Source organism: Gorilla gorilla, chromosome 23, assembly GCF_029281585.2.
Source record: "Gorilla gorilla gorilla isolate KB3781 chromosome 23, NHGRI_mGorGor1-v2.1_pri, whole genome shotgun sequence".
NCBI classification, from domain to species: Eukaryota; Metazoa; Chordata; class Mammalia; order Primates; family Hominidae; genus Gorilla; species Gorilla gorilla.
Window position 1 is genome coordinate 43,883,363 of NC_086018.1, and position 18,661 is coordinate 43,902,023.

The following is an 18,661-nucleotide window of genomic DNA, read 5'->3' on the forward strand; positions in this document are numbered from 1 at the left end:
TTATAACCTGAATGAAAATGGAAATATAGCACAGAATTTGTGAGAAAGTCCTAAGGCAGAGCTGAGCTTAGCTTCAGATGCTGCCAAATGCCTAATTAGAAAAGATGAAAGAGCTCAAATCAGTGACCTCAGTTCTACCTTAAGAAACTAGAAATAGAGCAAATTAAACTTAAAGTAAGCGAAAGAGAGGACTCCCGGCACTTTGGGAGGTCGAGGTGGGTGGATCACCTGAGGTCAGGAGTTCAAGACCAGCCTGGCCAACATGGTGAAACCTCGTCTCTACTAGAAATACAAAATGAGCTGGACGTGGTGGTGCATACCTGTAGTCCCAGCTACTTGGGAAACTGAGGCAAGCAAATCACTTGAACCCAGGAGGTGGAGGTTTCAGTGAGCAAAGTTCACGCCACTGCACTCCAACCTGGGCAATAGAGCGAGACTTCGTCTCAAAAAAAAAAAAACACTCATATAATCATCTCAATACATGCAGAAAAGGCATCTGACAAAATCTAACATCTATTCCTTATAAAAACTCTCACCAAACCAGAAATAGAAGGGAACTTCCTCAACCTGACAACAGACATCTACAAAAACCCTGCAAATAAAATCACACTTAATGGTGAAAGACTGAATGTTTTCCCCCTGAGATCAGGAATAAGAGAACGATGTTCAGTCTCGCCACTTCTATTCAACATTGTACTGGAAGTTCTAGCCAGGGAAATGGGTCAAGAAAAATAAATAAAGGAAATTCAGACTGGAAAGGAGGACACAAAACTGTCTTTATTTGCAGATGACATGATCATCTATGTAGAAAGTCCAGTGAAGCTACAAAAAGCTACTAGAACTAATCACTGAATTTAATAAGGCTGCAGGAACAAAATCTATACACATAAATCAATTGTATTTCTATACACTAGCAACTAGCAACTGAAAATTAAGAAATACTTAAGGATAAATCTGACACAAATGTGAAAAACCTGTACATTAAAAATACACAGCTGAGATAAATGAGATCTGCATTAATGGAGAGGTATACTACATTCATAGGCTGGAAGACTCCAAATTGTTAAGATGCCATTTTCCTCTCAAATTGATCTATAGAGTCAATGTAATTGCAATAAAGATTCCAGCAGGCTTTTGTTGTAGAAACTGACAAACTGACTCTAAAATTCATATGGAAATGTGTGGAAAATGGAAGAACCAAAACAACTTTGTTTATTTATTCATTTATTTTTTTTTTTTTTTGAGACAGAGTTTCGCTCTTGTTGCCCAGGCTGGAGTGCAATGGTGTGATCTCGGCTCACTGCAACCTCCACCCTGCAGGTTCAAGCGATTCTCCTGCCTCAGCCTCCCAAGTAGCTGGGATTACGGGCGCCCACCACCACACCTGGCTAATTTTGTAGTATTAGTAGAGACAGGGTTTCTGCATGTTGGTCAGATTGTTCTTGAACTCCTGACCTCAGGTGATCCACCCACCTCGGCCTCCCTAAGTGCTGGGATTACAGGCGTTAGCCACCGCGTCCGGCTGACTATGGTTTTTAAAAGTAAAATCCTTCAGACCTTCCTGGGGGCAAATAACAAATGCCAAGATGTGGTGACCCAGAAGACAGGCCTGTCCCTCGGTCACCGCAGGATCCCTTCTCTGGACATTGAGGCTCCTTGGAGGAGAACAGGTGTCTGGTCCGCAGGCAGATGTCTGATGCGAGGGACCCACGGTAACTCCACCCTGCAGACCGGGCCACAGAGGCAGCTTCTCCTGGGCCACTTGGCTCTGAGGTGAGTTTCTAATGGGAAAAGAGGGCTTGTCTGTGGGTTGGAGAAATAAGCCCAAATCCCCTTTCTGGGACCTGATGTTCAGCTTTCGTGTCAATGCACACATCCCAGAAACAGGGGCCAGCCAGAGACTCCAGGAAGTGGGCTCCCCCTCAGGGTCTCCCCAGGTCCGGCATGGGCTCTGGCTCTTCGAGGATCTTCCTAGAGAAAGGCACCGTTCTCAGGCCAGTGGCCCGAGGGGACAGGCTCAGGAACCGGCTCCTAGCTGGCTGCACGGGGGAAGGGGTTGGGGGAAGAGGGGCAGGCCCTTACTCCTCACTCCCACCCCTGCCCCGCCCCAGTCTACGCATTTGGGAAGCAAGGCTGGGAGAGACCCACCGCCTGGCCTGCAGCTCACATCCATCCCCATGGGACCAGAGAACCCACAGAGGGGCCTCCAGAACACCTGGGACACAGAGGCGTTTCTCTGGGTAGAGCCGGGCACACATCCAGCGGCAGAGGCCCTAGGAGCAGGGCTCAGGGTACAGACTGAGTGCCCTGAGGCAGCTTCTGGGGGTCTTCAAAAGAGGACCCATCTCCTGGACACACAGAACCCACTTTGCCCATGCAAAGCCCGGGGCCCAATCCTGATGACTTAGGAGCAAAGAGACTTGGGAGTTATGGTAAAATTGGGGATACTAACAGCTTCCTTGCAGGCCTGTCAGGAGGACTGGATTAGAATGGGCACCCCTAAGCATCTTCCCATGTGTGGAGGGGACGCTCAGAGCCCTGATGTCCTTTTCCTATTTGTTCCCCGCAGGAGTGGGGTGACCAGAAGATTCTAGGTCTACTGGATTTTGAAAAAAGGCAGAGAGCAGAGTGAGATGGAGACAGTCTACAGAGCCAGCCAGCAGAACTCTGCAGAGCTGTATTCTCCACCTCCCACCTTGCGCCCTGCTGTCCCCGGGGTCGTGGACCAGCAGAGGGTGGGCAGGAGACCGCATTCAGTGTGGCTCCTCACTAGCATCCCAGAGTCTCCCCTCACGAGCACCCCGGCTGCAGGGCGTAACCTGAGGCCCGAGCAGGGCCCATGGAGCTTCTGCTGCTTTTCCCCGGGGGCCCTGATGTGACATTTCTCATCCAGGAAAAGGATGGAAAGTGAGGTCCCTCTCCACACTGCACCTGCCACCCTGGGGCTCCCCACCCACCTGCGCAGGAGGGAGGAGCAGGGGACACCCTCGGGAGGGCGTTTCCTTTAAAAACATCAGACCACGAACCAGGGCCCAATGGGGCAGCCCAGAGGCAGTGGAAGGGAAAGCGGAGCTCGATCTGGGTTTCGGCCTCAGCAAGTCCCCTCCCCCGGTTGACCCAGATTTCCCACTATAAAGTGAAGGCGGGAGGTGGACTCCAACTCGCTGAGGAAATCCAGCCGCCACACAGCGGGCTGAGGTGGAAGGTGTCATCGGTCATCCTTGTCATTTTGATATTCACCTTGGACCCTTGGGGGAACCTCTTTCCCTAGTTTGTCACCAGCTCTGCCTCTCCCTCACCCACCTGTGACCCAAGCACATTCTCGTGACCTCTCTGAGCCTCAGTTTCCTTATCTGTCAAGTCGAGATCACAGCACTGACCTCCAGGGCTCACTGGGAAGCGGGGATGAGGTGGTGCGCATTGCAGTGGCTGGCACCGGCCATGAGCTCAGAACACGGCGGCCGGAGCTATCCGCCAGCAACTCTTAAGCCAAAGCCCTCACCGGGCTGCCTGCCAGCTGTCAGAGACCAAGCTCCAGGTGACCCCTCCACCGAGAGCAGGTCCCCCTTCCCCCTTCTGAGCGCCAGGCAGGTCCACAGCCGCCCTGCTCCGGAGTGGGTCCCAGGTGGCAGGCGGGGGTAGAGAGGATTCAGGGTGCTGCCTTCTGTCCTTCACACCCTGCAAGGGGCCCCTTCCAATCAGAAGCTGTTTCCATGGCAACCCTGCTGGGCCCCATCCTCGCCTTTGCAGCCAAAGACTCCGCCGCGGGCCGGCCTCGCCACTGTCCCTCCTTGAAGGCATGATTGGTCTCTTCTCCCCTGTGAATATGTCCAACACGTTTGAACAGAGTCGCTTCTCACAGCCCATCCTCAAAGCCAGCACTGGGGCCCAACACCCCGCCCCCCACGCGCCGCCCCTCCCTCAGCTGTGGCCCCGCCTGCCCAGCAGGGCAGATTGCCTGGCAAGCAGTCAGCTTGTAATTAGCACTCATTAGCGCTCCAGCAATCTGCAGACAAGTCACCTGTGGCCAAGTCCCTTCTGAACGATTGCAATGATTCCTGTGGGTTTCAAACATCAAAGGATGTGGAGCTGAGCGAGAGGCAGGCAGCGCCCTTTCTGCGTATTTCTGCCCCTTCCCGCTCTTGCACCCCAGAAAGTTCTCATCTGTGGAATGGGCCGGCAGGGAGGGTGGCTGAGGTAGCACTGACAGCGGGCCTGGGGAACTAGATGGGGCTGGGTCCTGGCCTCCCAGCCAGCTGCCCTTCCTGAGAAAGCGTCTCTGCAAACACGGTGTGTCCACGAGGTCCCTGCGGGAGGATACTCACATCCAGCCAGAAGATGAGGCTGCTGTGTCGGTGGCCAAGGCCCTCCAGTGCCGGGGCTGGAGCACCTGCAGGTGGTGTAAGCAGAGGGGGCGTCATCCTCGGGAAGCTCACAGCCTAGGGAGAGGCAGAGGGGTCTTGGGGTAGACCCAGGCCCCAGCACTTCTAGAAGAGAGAGCAGAGGGGCTGGGGAGGTGGCCTGTGGTCCCCACACAGGGAGAGAAGAGCATGTACAAAGTCCCAAAGCAGAGGGCACCTGGGCCATGACGACCACTAGCCAGTCAGACAGGGCGGCCTCCCCACAGCTGACACCCTCCGGCCTTCCCTCCCTCCTTCCCACACACTCCCTCCCTCCTTCCCTCCCCCTTCCCTCCCTCCCTCCCTCCCCCTTCCCTCTCTCCTTCCCTCCCTCCCCCTTCCCTCCCTCCCTCCCTCCCCCTTCCCTCTCTCCTTCCCTCCCTCCCTCCTTCCCTCCCTCCTTCCCTCCCTCCTTCCCTCCCTTCTTCCCTCCCTTCTTCCTTCCTACCCTCCCTCCTTCCTTCCCTCCCTGCTTCCCTCCCTCCTCCCTACACACTTCTGCCCTTCCTTCCTTCCTTCTTTCCTCCCTCCTTCCCTCCCTCCCTTCCTCCCTCCCTCCCTCCCCTCCCTTACCCCCCTTCCTCCCTCCCTCCCTCCTTGCTATCATCTAGTGGGCAAAAAATAGACTCTACTTTAGAGTCAAAGACTCTTAGACCTCAAATGCTCTGGTCCTGGGCCCAACTGGCCCAGTTCCCAAATAGAAGAACTCAGCAACAGGGATTTGCATGAATCATGCTGCGCCCGGCAGAACCGTGGCCAAGGCCCAGACCCCTGGACCCCTGCTCTGTGACCTTCCCATGACACAAAGCTGCTGTGGCCTCCACCCCGGCCAGGGTCAGGGAGTGCTCTAAAAAAAAAAAAAAAGCCTGCTACAATTTCTCTTCTGGTTTCAAATTGATGATCCGAGAATAATTGGCTCTATAGGCAGAGTAGGTCCCTGTACACAATGCAACCTTCAGAGATAGGACAGGACATGTTGGCAAATCCTCCATCCTCTTCTGAAGGATGCTCGGGGGAGAGGAGAGGCTCGGACATCAGGACAGGCTCTGGGAAGGCTCTTGGTGTCTCCCTGTTGGGGGACCTCTGCTGTGACTTGGGGGACATGTGCAGCCATACAAGGAGGGAAGGTCAGCTGCCTCCACCGCGACCACCTCCTGACCGTGCAGTGACTGCTTAAGAGTGACAGCTCCTCAGGCCCTGGGAACAGCAGGGAGGGGGCTGGTGACAGAGGCTTCGGGGAAGGCAGGCCCCATGGCCTCCAGCCTGCCTGGACTCAGCCACCTGCGGTGACCTCCTAGTGTCCAGGCCCCAGGCCACCCAGGGGCTGCTCCTGGCAGCTCTGGGCAGTGGTCAAGTCCTTGAGTAAAAGCAGAAGAGGTGGCCGGGCTGAGGGCGCCCAGGACTGTTGGGGGGCTGAACCCTGCCCAGGGTCCGTCTGCTGGCCGGCCGCCTCCGAGGATGGTCTGGCTTTCCCATCACGGTTTGTCAGGAATGGGGTCGGGGCTGGGGCGCATGTATTTGTATTCCTCAGATATCCCTGTTGCCCGGTCTGCCTTGGTGCGGGAGAGGACGTTCCGGCTGCACCCCATGAGTTCCGGGGGGAAGGAAGGAGAACGCACGGGAACCATCGATCCCATTGATTTGCCGGGGGTGTGGGAAGACGCTTCTCTCCTGCGGGATTTTTTAAAGCGTAGTTTGGCTGGGCTTGGGTTTCTTCTTCACTAATTGAATTCCATTTGTGCCGGAGAGAACAGAAAAAATACTGTTTGCCTCTGCCCGGCCCCTCCCCCTGCGGCGAGGACGAGAAGGGCAAGTGCGGATAGAGGGGACGCCTTTCAGGCCGTGTGAACGAGCCCCAGCGGTGGTGACCCGAGCGGCCACGGCTCGGCACAGGGCAGGTGTCCCCGGGACAATACCCCCCGGCCCCCCGGGCAACCTTCAGGGGCAGTGGCAGGCACTGGGGATGGGAGGGCCAGGGACCACCCCGGGGAGAGAATGCTGGAGCCAGCCGGGGTCCTGGGGGCAGGGCCTGAAGGAAGCCCCCGGGCACCCGGGCCCTGATGAATGCAGCCGCGGTTGAGAATCGCCTGCGTGAATCCCTATTCAGAGCGGAGCCCTTGTTCTCGCCGAGTCCGCTGCCTGGGCAGCCGCAGATGTCCCAGAGCAGAGTGGACGATTCTGCAGACACAAAGGCGCTTGTGGGGAGCTGGTGCTACGTTTTGTTTGGGTTTGGGTTTTTCGTGCCTAAGCCAGTGAAGCGAGCGAGGCCTTCGCTTAAACTTGACCTCCTGGTGGCTCCCAGCACCCTGCTGGCCGGCCGGTCCCAGGAGGGCTGCAGTAAGCCAGTGAGTCCGGGCCACTTGGATGCCACCCGGCCCCAGCGCCCCCGTGGCAGCTGCTCCCCGGAGAGCAGTGGTGACCATGAGAATGATCTTGACAGTGACAGTGCCCTCCCTGCTCACGGGGTGTCTTCTCATTTCCGTGTTACAGATGAAGAAACTGAGGCCGGGAGGCTAAGCGGCTTGCTTCTGTGTTCACACAGCCCCACAATGTCCGGAGTGGGTGCTTCCCGCCCAGGCTGTCTCTTGGACGTCCCTGTGCCCAGCCCTGTCCTGGTGCTCCTTGAGGGGAGGAGGCTGGGGCCACCCAGCTTCTGGGGCTCAGGGCCTTTCCATCCTTGGGGACCGCCTGTGACCGGCAGACACCTCCCATCTCAGGGTCAGACCTCCCTGCTGTCTATCACGCCTTATGGGGGATATGCCCATTGAAGACTTTTTTTTTTTTCTGGAGACGGAGTCTCACTCTGTCACCCAGGCTGGAGTACAGTGGGATGATCTCAGCTCACTGCAACCTCTGCCACCTGGGTTCAAGCAGGTCTCCTGCCTCAGCCTCCTGAGTAGCTGGGATTACAGGCACCTGCCACCGCACCTGGCTAATTTTGTAGTTTTTAGTAGAGATGGGGTTTCACCATCTTGGCCACGCTGGTCTTGAACTCCTGACCTCGTGATCCACCGAACTCGGCCTCCCAAAGTGCTGGGATTACAGGCGTGAGCCACCGCGCCCGGCCCCATTGAAGACTTTATCTGTGACCGACATCGTTGAGGATGGGAGGTTGAACCCCAGTGGACAGTCACTTCCACCCTGGCTCTTACGGCTGCATGAGCCAGGCTGAGAGTTCTGCAGGTGCCGTGGTCTGTGGTCCGTGACCTGACCCTGGCGGCTGGCAAGCTCCGTGTGTCTCTGAGGCGTCTTGGCTCTGCTGCACCCAGCGGTTTAATGAACGTGAGAAAATGTCGCACAGGAGGCGCTGGCAAACCCCCTCCCATCAAGGGCCACAGTCCAGGTCCTGGGAGGGGCTCACGCTGCTCAGCCGCCAAAGATATGGGGAAGCCCCCCAGACCAGTGACCCATTATCCATACCCATGGGGGCCTAAGGAGAAGGGGACTTGCCTTCAGGTAGCTCCCAGTCCGGTGATCCCCCCGCCGACAAGCGCGCACCTGTGTAAAGTGGGGTAATGGAGGCGGCTCAGGGAGCACTGACCGTGAAACAGGCGAAGCGGCCACTGCCTGAGCGTTCCACATTGTTCCAGCGCCAGCCTGACGGGCATTTGTCGGCACTGGGCGGAGCACCTATGACATCGACAGAACCCCAACGCCCGCCCCAGAGGACAGCGCCGACGGAGAGGAACCAGAGGCACAGAGACGTTAACCGACTTTCTCCCAGTCACACAGCAGTAGAGGAAAGGGCCTAGGCAACCCCACCCTCCCAGGCTCCCAGCAGTAGATGGATGAAGGATGAGGGGACACCTAGGGAGGAGGGCAGGGATGGGAGGACCAGGAGCTAAGGCTGGGAGCCGGGAGGAAGGCGGCCGGCACTCAGGTGAGTGTGGGGCCAATGCCAGGCCCTGGGCGTGGAACCGGGGAGTTCGTGTTTCAGCTCCACAGCCAGGACTCACTTTGCAGGGAGAGCGAGGGGGAGGGTCACCTGCTCCCTGAAGCCAGGTGTGGGCGGTCAGGATGACTCCCTCTCCAGGCCACCTCACCCCACTTCCACCCCACAGGAGGAGTGTGGGCAGGCAAGTCCCAGCAAGGGTGCTGCTTTCCTGGGCCTGAGCCACGCCCTGTGGCCGCGGGGCTGGGGAGATGGCAGATGTAGGGGAGAATGTTGAGGTTGGTGATTGGTGACAGCTGCGGCCCAGCCAGCTTGGGTACTGCATGCGCCATCCAAAGCCCCGAGGCCCGGGAGAGGAGCCGGCCCAGTCGGATCGTCAGTGGAGAGCCAGGCCGGGCAGCTGGGAGACCTGGCTGCAACGGTGCCTCTGGGCTCCAGGGGTAGGTTTGGCCTCAGCGGTCCTGACTCAGGATGCCCCGGCCTTCTCCACGGGTGCCCAGCACAGGGGCTCCTCCCAGGGCCGACACTGCACTCTCCAAGGATTTACTCTACCCTCTGGAGTGGGACCCCTGGCATCACCCGTGCCACCCCACCTTCCTTGCTGGGCCAGCCTCCACACGGCCGAGAGTGATGATGTGGTTGATAATCACCACCACCATTATCGAGCACATTCCACATGCTGAGCCCTGAGCCCCAGACACACATAGCCTGGGCTCGTCCCCTCCCGCCCTGCTCCCGCGCTGTTCGTACCCTCAAGGTCCCTGTGTGTGTTTGCTGCAAGCGGCATTTGGGTAGGTTCTTTGCATCTGTTTCCTCTACTCCTTGTAACAGCCTTGTCCCCATTTTACAGATGATAAATTGAGCAACGCAGAGGAGAGGTAACTCCTTCCTGTCCTCAGAGTGTCCCGAAGACCCTCCTTTGCCTGAAGAGTGACACACTAGAGCCCCCACGGTGACAGCTCAGGTATGTGGCACCCCTCGGACCCGCCCCTCCCTGGGTGGAGTGGCCCAGCTGCGGTGGGCACTTCCTCACCCAGCCGTGGGCACAGGCCAGACCCTGAGCCCAGCGGCCCTGTAATTTCAGATGTAGCTGGGCATGTGTGTGTTATTGGGTGATACTTAAATCCTAACCTTTTCAAAAGCAAACCCAAGTAAGTACATATTTAAGAACCATAATTCCAAGCTTGGAGGCCTCCCTCAAGGCGATGGGGAGTGTGGCATCGTGACCGCTAACCCGGTCCCTCCGCGGCCTTGGGTTTAAAAGTGTCTGTGTCCAGCCGGGAGGTGAACTCCTGACACCAACGCCCGTCCAGCCCACACCTCTGCCTGGCAGTGTGCAGCAGGACTCCTGAAGCCCAAGTCGAGAGCAGCGCCTGGTCTCCACCCGAGACTGGGTGGCGGGGAAGCGCTGCCTCTGACCTCAGTGAGCATGGAGAGGTGAGATGCCCGGCGGCCCATGCCATTGAAGGCACAGCTGAGGGCTGGTCAGGGCAGGTAACTGGGAAGGCTGTGGATGCCTCAGGCCCCCAGGCAAACAAAGCCTTTGAGGGAGCCCAGGGTCCTGACCGGGAGCGATGCAAGGCCCCCGGCTGCAGGGACAGCTTGGGAAGGGCCCCTGCTCACTCCAGCTGCACTTTGTGGGCCGTGGGGAGCTAAGGGATGTGTTCAAGGAAGCCAGATGTGTTTCAGGAATAAACCAGCCCAGAACCCCCTGGCAGCTGGCAGGGAGTTCCCCACCCTTATCTCATTGCAGGCTGCATGGTGTGGCCAAAGGCACTGAGCCAGGCTGTCCCTCATGTGGGGACCAGGGCAAGGGCCTGGCCCAGCCTGGGGACTGCAGTGGTCTCGCTTGGGTTTGCTGTGCAACTGGGTAGTAGTGGTGCCTGCCCCGAGCCCCCGGTCCAGTCACTGAGGGCGTGACAGCGAAGACGAGCCAGGAGACGATGTTCTCCCTCAGCACACGACTGTCCCTGAGAGGCCACTAGGACATGGCTGTCATTGTCCCTGTCACTGACAGCTGGAGAGGATGGCCAGGCTGTGGGCAGGGCAGTGTGGGAAGGGGGCTGGGCAGGAGGTGCTGGGACAAGGCCAGGCTCCTTCCTGCTGGCTTCTCTGGTGTGTTGATGGGCTACATGTTTTCTTTGATTAAGGCGGTGATAGGTTTGGACAGTAGAGATTTCAGCAATTTCTGGAAGGGTGAGTTGGTGCCGCACACCCTTGCCTGGGAGCTGGGACACACGGCCTGGACCAAGCTGTGGTGACAGGGACACCCCTCCCAAAGCCTGGGTTCCCTGCTCAGCCTCACTCCCCCCAGCCTGCATGTGGCCGCCCCTCCCCTCAGCGAATTTGTCTGTTTCCCCATCCACCCGCTCCCAGGCTTCATTTGAGGCTGGGTCCGAGCACCGCCCCGCAGCCTTCCTGGTCCCAGCCAGCGGCCTCTGCCCTTCCCAGGAGCCTGCTCGGGGAGCCTCGTGGGCGTCAATGGAGCTGGACGGGGGGCTTCCTCTGCACCACCAGTGCAGAGGTGGGGAGCCCTGCCCGGGGTGACTGCCTCCCACTACCCCATGGGGCCCACAGAGTTGGCCAAGATGGCCCCCTTCCCACAGGGGCTGAGCAGGGCCCCACTCCCCAGGGACGGGGACTTGTGGGACCAGGAGACACAGCCCAGGGCAGTGGCCAGTGCCACTGCCCCTCCCACCACACCCTCTCGGCCTCGCACTGGCCCCCAGCCCCATGCCTCCCCTGCTCTTCACGTTCATCTTCAGGGGACCCCCTCTGTCCCTGACTGTCCCCTCGCCACCACAGACTGTCTCATCCATCTCAGCTCACCACTCCCACCGCCCAGGGGGTCTCCCTGCCAGGTGTGAACTAGGGGTGGTGGGGTGGGTGGAGGGGTGAGCGTGTGCCCTCTTCCTGTGCTGGGGGAGCTGGGGGTGTCAGGTGTGGAGGGAGGAGCCTGGTGGCGAGGCCTGGAGGGACCAGCAGGGGCCATGGGGTCCTGGGCCTGTGGTGCATCCCCCACTTCAGTCTGAACAGGACCTGCCTCGGAAGCAGAATTGGATTCCGCTGATTGGGACAACGTCACGTGACAGCGACTCCAGCGCCCAGGGGCCTGGGAGAACAAAGGCGGCTGACCCGGTGAGCAGCAGTGACCGAACATCCAGGGCTGCTCGCTGGCTCTCTCCAAACACATTAGTGGGCTTGTCAGAGATGCATGCTCCCCTCCGCCCTCATTCACGATACAAATGCCATTCCCAGGTGGCTTCGGGCCAGACGCACTCTGCTTGAATGCCCGCTGAAGCAGGTCCCAGCCCCAGACCTCAGCAGTCTCTGCCCCATGCGAGCCCAGTGCTGCCATCTGCATCTGGAAGGGGGCAGAGGGGGCCCAGGGCACTGATGAGCACTGGGCTGGGCTGCCTCCTCATCCGGGGCACCCTGCACCCAGCCTGCCCCCAACACTAGGGCCTGACGCATCTTCCGGTGCCACCCAAGGAGGGTCCGAGGGGACCATGTGCTCCCAGGCCCTCCACGTCAGGTTCTCGGGAGGGAGGGCCTGGAAGGACTCAGAGCCTGCCTGATTCAGGGTGCCTTGCTTAGGTACAACCCCTGGCCCCACCCACCCCAGCACCCTCCTTCCCGCCCCCCTCCCGGCAGTTCTTCCCTCTCTCTGTCACCCAGGCCCATGCATATTCTTTCTACATATTTCACTCAGATGCTCCCTCCTCCAGGAAGCCCTCTCTGACTGCACCCCAGCCCAGCAAGCCTAGGTGCTGGCCATGCTTCAAATATCACATACTCACACGCGTACTCACATGCTCACACATGCACACACGTACTCACACGCTCACACATGCACACACACACTTCCCCTCCCACAGCCACCATATGGTGGGAGGCGAAGTTTCCATCTCCTGTGCTGATCAGAGTTCACTAAGAGTAGGGACCATGTTTTGATCACCATGGGATCCTTGGCCCCAGCCAGACCCAGGGCCTGTTGTAGGACCCCGGGAAATGTTTGCTGAGAACCGGAAGTATCTGCAGCCTGCAATGGTGCAGACAGCGGCTGCTTCTCTGTGACACCGCGGCCAGGCCCCCAAAGGTTCTGGGTCATGCAAAGGGCAAGTTACCATTTTTTGAGCAACTGCTATGGGCCAAGGGCAGTGCTGATTTGTACAAATCACCTCATTTCCTATTGTTCATAATGGTTTTGTGAGAATTTTCACCCCCACTGGAGAGTCAGGGAGATGGAGGCTCAGAGAGGAGGCCAGGAGCAGGGACTGTGGGAGCAGAGACACCTGACCACAGGGTCCCCAAGGTGCCAGAGCCCAGGCAGGCTACACACATACACACACATTCACACACACATTCACATTCTCACGCACACATAGGCACTCACACACAGGCACTCACACACATTCACACACACACATATGCACTCACACACATTCACACACAGGCACTCACACATTCACACACACACACATTCACATACATGCACTCACACACATGCGCACTCACATACATCACACATGCACATTCACTCATGCACGCACTCACACATGCACGTTCACACATTCACACACATTCACACTTTCTCACACACATTCACACTTTCTCACACACATTCACACTTTCTCACACACATTCACACTCACGTACTCACATTCACACACATGCACTCTCACACACACTCATACACACATGCACACTCACACATTCATGCATGTACTCACACATTCACGCATGTACTTACATGCACACACGCTCCTGGCTCTCCAGGTGCCCTCCAGGTGGCCTGCAGACCTCGGCCAGGCCTTCAGTCACATCCTGGTGGAAGACTGTGGCCGAAGCCTGGTAGCCTCCCTGGGCACCACCTGATGGGGGCTGGACCCGCCCAGTTGCTTCCTCGTCAGAACCTGCCTTTCCTGCTGGGGTGAAGCCAAGGCTGTCCTCCCTGCCCCCACGGCTGCCACATGCTCCTGGCCATGAGCAGAGCTGACGGGCCCCAGATGGGAGTTGGGGCAGGCTTCGGAGGGTGGCAGGGCCCAGTGATACTGGGGGCTCTACCTTCTGGCTGGGCGCGCCCCACTTTGGCTGAGGGAAGATGACCCAGTCCTGGCCAAGGCCCGGGCACTTCCCCACAGGCCCTGCACCCGGGTCCCATGTGGGACAGGGCCGGGAGTCCCCGTGGGGACAGGGTGAGCTTCCCTCAGGATGGCACGAGGTCTCAGGATGAGTTGTGGTGTCAGTCCCAGCTGAAGGGGGGCCCACCTTGGTCCTAGCTCTGGCTCTGGTGAGTCCCTTTGTGCCTCAGTTTCCCTAGATGTAAGTGACACGGCACCCACAGGGGCACTTTTGCGGACTTGGCGATGTAATCATGGCACGTGAGAGGCTGGCGGACGGCGGGGCTACCCGCTTGCTCTTCTGGTCTCCAGAACGTGCTCCTTCCAGGCACAGTCCCCTTGCTCAGCCCTAGACCTGACCCTTCTTCCAGCTTACCCGGGCACCCCAGTTCCCAGAGGAGACCTTCTTCTTGATTACTGCACACATCCCAACACACCTCCCCTGCCCCTCACACACATGCCCCGCACCCTGTGTCAGCTCACCCTGGCACCCCAGCTCCCCACTGTCTCTCCTCTTGAATAGACACCAGCTCTTAGAATGGCTGCGGCAGCCCTCAGAGGCCCACCAAGCACTTCCATTCCGGCTCTCCCTGGACAGCTTGGGAAGTTTTCTAAATGCAGAAATGAGCCCACGCCCCCTGCCCTCGGCTCTCACCAAGCCCCCTGGGTGCTCTCACAGCAGGGCCCCCACCCCCCCAATGCCCACTGAAATGTGCCCTCCAAGACCTCCCTCCTTCCCTCTCCCTGCCTGGCCCCTCAGAACCCCACACCCGCTGTTGGCCCGAGGCTACCCACAGTCCTTCCTTGCCCAGGTCGGCCGTGGACCCTGGGCACAAGTATGGGGTCGCCTGCTCATTGACAGGCCCAGGGCTCAGTCTCTGATCCTCAAAAAAACCCTCAGGCAGGCAAGGCCCGGGGCAGCCAGAGGCCTCCTGCTATGGTCCCGCTCCAGGTGTCCGAGCCAGGACGGGCTCCAGGGTCCTTGCTGCCCCCTGCGGGCTCCTCTTCTGGGCCCCCCTCCGCCCACCCTTCCCTGCATCTCAGGACTCACTGTGACCCCTGGCAGAGGGGCACACTGCCATCTGGAGCAGAAGGTGGCCTGGCGGGGGCCTGGCTTGGCTTCTGGCCTGTGGTCACTCCTTGGTCACCTATGCCAGGGGCAGCACTGAGCCCCCAGGACAGGCCGTCCCTGAACACAGCGGGGAGGATGTGGGGCTCCCAGTCGTGGCCCCAAGGACTACCTGCCACCCCACCTCGCCATTCTGCTGTCCTCTCTGCCCCTGAAGCACATGGACTCTTTCTGAGACATCGGCTTTAGCGTTGCTGGCTGGGCTCCTCTGGGGGTCGCTGGCCATCAGGCTAAAGGGGTCTTGCCCACCCAGGCATGGAGAGGCCAGCCAGGGGTCTGAGGTCCATCCGAGTAGCCAGCCTTGGGGCCAGGCTGGGTGGGTGCTGATGGCAGCAGGGACCTGAGTGTCTCTTGCTGTCCCTCTCAGTCCTCCTCTGGGGGTTGGGGGGCCTTTCGAGGATGGAGAGGACCGTCAGCGAGTCGTCCCGCCCCATTTTGTTCCCATCCTGATGGGAAGCTCCGGTGGGGCCCCTCGCCCTCCCGGCGCGGCCGTGACTAAAGCCCGATCCCCCTTCCGCCCCAGTCACTGGGCCTGGCTTTGTGCGCGGGGCCTTTCTTTCTCTGCCGGACCATGGAAAAGGCGGCGTCAGCGCCGGCTTTGTCTGGCCCTCCGCGCCGCTGTTCTCAGGGCTGGACAAAGCCGCCCGCTTCACAGCCGCCCGGGCGGATGCAGCCATTCACTGTTTGGATAATTCGACCACAAAAAGCGTGTGGCCCTTTCGCCTCCATCAGCGGGACTCGGCACCCCGCCCCCACGGCCTTCCAGGGCTCTCGGGAGGGAAAATTCCCACAGGTCCCAGAGGCAGGCAAGGGCCCTGGAAAAACAGCCGCTTCGGCCTCCAGCGGCCCCTGCCCAAATCCCGGTACGGGCTCTGCGCCCCGGGTGAGGGACCGATTCTCCATCGGAAAACAGGACAAGAGGCCCCCACCCCAGAGGCAGGGTCCTGGGGCCCCGATGAGCTCTGCCCTTCCCCTCTCCCCTGGGAACCAGCGCGAGGCTCTGGGCAAGTCACTCCCTCCCTCTGGCCTCAACTTAGGTTTTAGAGCTGCCAAAATTGGGGATAAATCATGTTTGCGTCCCAGGGGGTCACAAGGCCTGGGTGGGACCACCAGTCCCAGAGCTTGGCACGTGGTAAGAATCGGAAAGCCGCCAGCCCTTCCTCCCACACCCACGGGGGTGCGCTGTGCCCCACGGGCTGCACAGGGTGCGGGGCGTGTGTGAGGGGCGAGTGTGTGAGGGGCGTGTGTGAGGGTGTGTGTGTGAGGGTGTGTGAGGGGCATGTGTGAGGGGCGTGTGTGAGGGGCGTGTGTGAGTGTGTGTGTGTGAGGGTGTGTGTGTGAGAGGGTGTGTGTGTGAGGGTGTGTGTGAGGGGCGTGTGTGTGAGGGTGTGTGTGTGTGAGGGTGTGTGTGTGTGAGGGGGCGTGTGTGTGAGGGTGTGTGTGTGTGAGGGTGTGTGTGAGGGGCGTGTGTGAGGGGCGTGTGTGTGAGAGGGTGTGTGTGTGAGGGTGTGTGTGAGGGGTGTGTGTGAGGGGCGTGTGTGTGAGAGGGTGTGTGTGTGAGGGTGTGTGAGGGGCGTGTGTGAGGGGCGTGTGTGAGGGGCGTGTGTGAGTGTGTGTGTGAGGGTGTGTGAGAGGGTGTGTGTGTGAGGGTGTGTGTGAGGGGCGTGTGTGAGGGGCGTGTGTGAGAGGGTGTGTGTGTGAGAGGGTGTGTGTGAGGGTGTGTGTGAGGGTGTGTGTGTGAGGGTGTGTGTGAGGGGCGTGTGTGAGGGGCGTGTGTGGGGCGTGTGTGAGAGGGTGTGTGTGTGAGGGTGTGTGTGAGGGGCGTGTGTGAGGGGCGTGTGTGAGAGGGTGTGTGTGTGAGGGTGTGTGTGAGGGGCGTGTGTGAGGGGCGTGTGTGAGGGGCGTGTGTGAGAGGGTGTGTGTGTGAGGGTGTGTGTGAGGGGCGTGTGTGAGGGGCGTGTGTGAGGGGCGTGTGAGGGGCGAGTGTGTGAGGGGCGTGTGTGAGGGGCGTGTGTGAGGGTGTGTGTGTGAGAGGGTGTGTGTGAGGGTGTGTGTGAGGGTGTGTGTGTGAGGGTGTGTGTGAGGGGCGTGTGTGAGGGGCGTGTGTGAGGGGCGTGTGTGAGAGGGTGTGTGTGTGAGGGTGTGTGTGAGGGGCGTGTGTGAGGGGCGTGTGTGAGAGGGTGTGTGTGTGAGGTGTGTGAGGGGCGTGTGTGAGGGGCGTGTGTGAGGGGCGTGTGTGAGAGGGTGTGTGTGTGAGGGTGTGTGTGAGGGGCGTGTGTGAGGGGCGTGTGTGAGTGTGTGTGTGAGAGGGTGTGTGTGTGAAGGGCGTGTGTGAGGGGCGTGTGTGAGAGGGTGTGTGTGTGAGGGTGTGTGTGAGGGGCGTGTGTGAGGGGCGTGTGTGAGGGTGTGTGTGTGAGAGGGTGTGTGTGTGAAGGGCGTGTGTGTGAGGGTGTGTGTGTGTGAGGGTGTGTGTGTGTGAGGGTGTGTGTGAGGGGCGTGTGTGAGGGGCGTGTGTGAGAGGGTGTGTGTGTGAGGGTGTGTGTGAGGGGCGTGTGTGAGGGGCGTGTGTGAGGGTGTGTGTGTGAGAGGGTGTGTGTGTGAAGGGCGTGTGTGTGAGGGTGTGTGTGTGTGAGGGTGTGTGTGTGTGAGGGTGTGTGTGAGGGGCGTGTGTGAGGGGCGTGTGTGAGAGGGTGTGTGTGTGAGGGTGTGTGTGAGGGGCGTGTGTGAGGGGCGTGTGTGAGGGTGTGTGTGTGAGAGGGTGTGTGTGTGAAGGGCGTGTGTGTGAGGGGCAGGCAGGTGTGTTGGGATGTGTGCAGTAATCAGGCTGCCAGACTGAGAAAGGGAGGCACCGCTAGACCCCACGAGCAAGGGCCCTCCATGTCCTGTCAGACTTAAAACCAACTTTCGGCCCAAGACCAGCCTCATTTCTCCAGAGGATGTTGTCTGAGAACCCGTCTTCCTCCCTGCTCCGACCCCTTCCCAGCTTCCCGCACAGCCCTCGCCTCCTTCCTCCCAGGAGCTCAGGCCGCAGCCCTGGGCTCTCCCATACCCACCATTCTCCCAGCCCACCGTCTGTCCTTCAGGAACCCCGCTGGCCCCACCTCCACGGTGTGTTCAGAACCAGACGTCTCCATCGCAGGTCCCAGCACCGCCCTCCCTCTCCTGGTAGCTGCAGCAGCACCTGCCCCACGTCCCCCCGGCCCCCCACAGCCTCTGCTAGGGGCAGTGCTCACCCCGCGTCCTCGCGCCCTCACACCTGGCCTCATCCACCCCAGCCACAGATGTTTTCTGGGCCTCAGTCCCCCTCATCCTCTGCTGCTCCTCCCACGCCCCCCACACCCTGGGGCCCACTCCCTCCCCGCCTTCAGGTCTTGGCTGTGGGGACACTTCTCGGCGAGGCCCCGCTTCCACCCCACCCCTCAGGGCCCTGCCCTGCGCCAGCCCAGTGGCCCCGCAGGATGTTCATCACAGCCCAGCACTTCCCTTCCTCTTCCGCTTTCTGTGTCCGCGCTGGAGCGGCCGGCCAGGGAGGTAGGCTTTGGTCTGTCTTGTTCACTGCGGTGGCCCAGTGCCCACACGCGCCCGCGCCCCACGGGAAGTAGCTAAGTACTGTTGGGAGTGAGTGTGGACACCGAGCACCCCACCCCCGGGATCGGCCACACCTGTGTGCACAGCGCCCCTTCCCCACCCAGCAGCCTATCCCACCCTGATCTGTCTCCCTCTGCCTCTCTTCCCCTCCAAGCTATGAGCCCCTGTGGACCCCACACCAGGCCAGACACCCCAAGGGCCACCTTCAAATGTGGTCTGTGTGTGTGGAATGAACAAATGAGCAGGCTGAGCCCGTGCCCTGGGGGATCAGTGCCTGTACAACCAGAACCAGCAGAGTCCCAGCCCCACCCACCTCACCCGGACAGCCCCCCGAGGGGTGCGCCGACCGGGGTGCCTCCAGGCCTGCCCTGACTCTCTTGACTGAAGTGGGCAACAACCCCTCCATCTCCTTGGCCACACCCGGGCCCCGGGCACTCTCAAGCCCCCATCTCTGCACCCCTGGGTGTGGTCACGCTGCTCCCCGGGCCATGCAGACTGCCGTTTGCAGGGACCCTCTCTGGAAGGAGAA

The 18,661-nt window shown here is 59.9% G+C and overlaps 1 long non-coding RNA gene across 1 annotated transcript; it reads right to left on the reverse strand.

Moving 5' to 3' along the window:
* Window positions 1-1,319: 1,319 nt before the first annotated feature.
* Window positions 1,320-13,134, reverse strand: LOC129529476 (uncharacterized). Its single transcript, XR_008675001.1, has 3 exons — window positions 13,054-13,134; window positions 4,326-4,484; window positions 1,320-1,781 (listed from the first exon to the last, which is right to left on the reverse strand). It is a non-coding gene; the product is annotated as an uncharacterized lncRNA (long non-coding RNA).
* Between the last annotated feature and the right edge of the window lie 5,527 nt (window positions 13,135-18,661).